The sequence below is a fragment of the Gekko japonicus genome, unplaced genomic scaffold, assembly GCF_001447785.1.
Source record: "Gekko japonicus isolate JY-2015 unplaced genomic scaffold, Gekko_japonicus_V1.1 scaffold2173, whole genome shotgun sequence".
In the NCBI taxonomy this organism is placed as follows: Eukaryota; Metazoa; Chordata; class Lepidosauria; order Squamata; family Gekkonidae; genus Gekko; species Gekko japonicus.
The window spans coordinates 213,201-215,040 of record NW_015172070.1 but is presented as its reverse complement, the minus strand read 5'-3'; positions in this window follow the sequence as shown (position 1 = coordinate 215,040).

Here is a 1,840-nt window from a genome sequence, read left to right as displayed (position 1 = left end):
TGAGCCTGAACTTCCTTGGTGGTCTCTGAGATCTGAGAAGATTGGGCTAGCCCGGGCCATCCAGGTCAGAGACTCCAGCTTGCACAATGTAAAAGCTTAAGCATGTAGGATGTTTAATAAAAATCCTTTTCAAAAAGGTTAGTTGTGAGCAGCTCTGCCTTGTTTCTCACAGAATTTACTCTCAGTGGGCACCTGACACACTATAGGTATAGAGTACGCATCTCCTTTTTGGTGATTGCCAAACTGCAGCCCAGAGAGAAAATCTGGTGCAAAACGTGTTCACCTAATGACTGTCCACTAGGTGCTGCACAGAATGCAGAAGCTAGTACCCTGGAAGGGTTGTAATCAATATCGGATGCGTGCATGGGATTATCATAAGCATATAAAATTGGGGGGGGGGTTTAGGATGAAAGAAATACAGGTGAGAAGACCATTGTTCCAGATGGAGGAAGGGATTAGAGGAGACGGATAGAACCCAGTGTGATAGCAGGGACAAAGAGGAACACGATCTGCTTCCATACTGAAAATAAGCTGAATAGTATGTGCAGCAGGACTGAATACAGATTCTTCCCGTCACTCCCCCTGCCCCCAGGTTGATTCCTTATGAATTGTAAGCTCCTCAGGGCAGGGACCTAGGGTTGCCAGTTCTAGATTGGGGAATTCCTAGAGGATTGTGGGAACAGCCTAGGAATGGGAGGGACCTCAGTGGGATATAATGCCACAGAGTGCAACTTCCAAAGCAGCCCTTTTTTCCCAGGGGGACTGATCTTTGCAGTCTGAAAATCAATTGTAATTGCAGGAGATCTCTAGGGCCCACCTAGAAATTGGCAGCCCTAGCATGATCTTCACTGTGTGACTGAAGGTAAGCTGTGGCAGCCATTTTGTGGCTGGCTCTGTCTCCAGTAGCAGCCATTTTGTGGTTGGCTCTGTCTCCAGTAGCAGCCATTTTCTGGCTGTGCCCACCACACTGTGTCAGAAATCCAGTTGTGCCTCCAGGTTCAAAACATCTGGGGACCCCTAGTCCTAGAGAAATAATACCATTATGTGACAGCTTGCATGGCCACTGGTCCGCATAGTTCATTCTAACTTTGAAACAAGATCTGTTTTCTTTCAGTGGTGGTACAGTGTGCCTCAGGCTTTTTGATGTGGTATTCCAGAGCGGCCCCTTCCAGTGGAGCCCCACACATTAGGGTTGCCAGCCTCCAGGTGGGGCCTGGGGATCTCCCGCTTTTACAACTGATCTCCACCTGACAGAGATCAGCTCCCCTAGAGAAAATGGCAGCTTTGGAGGGTGGGCTCTATGGCATCGTACCATGCTGAGGCCCCTCCCCAAACCCCGCCCTGTCCCAGATCCACCCCCAAAGTCTCCAGGTATTTTCCAACCCAGACCTGGCAACCCTACCACACATGGTTCCCTGTCAAAGTGCTTTTGGCCTTGCGCATATGGCGGCAGCCGCTTCCTCAGTCCCGACTCATTCCGCATCGCACTGGAGGGACTTGTAGCTGTTCTTCAAACGCCAGGCCTGGCTGACTGCCCTCCCTGTAACCTTCTGCGACCATTTTGGGAGTGGCTTTTTATGTACTCCTACTCTCTCCCTCAGTGCGCCGGTACGGTCTGTGCTTTCTCCTCACAAAGGCCACGCAAAAAAGGCAGCCACTCCACCACTGGGGAAAGTTCTTGGGTTACGAGCTTTAGAAAAGGCAGGTTTACTGATGCTGTTCCTGTGAGGGGTACAGAAGGCCGCTTTTCCCGCTGAGGGGAAGGGGACGCTTGGAACCAGAAAGTCCCGTCTGGGTTTAGAAAAGGAGGTGTGAAAATAACAGTGTCCTAAGGGCAGCC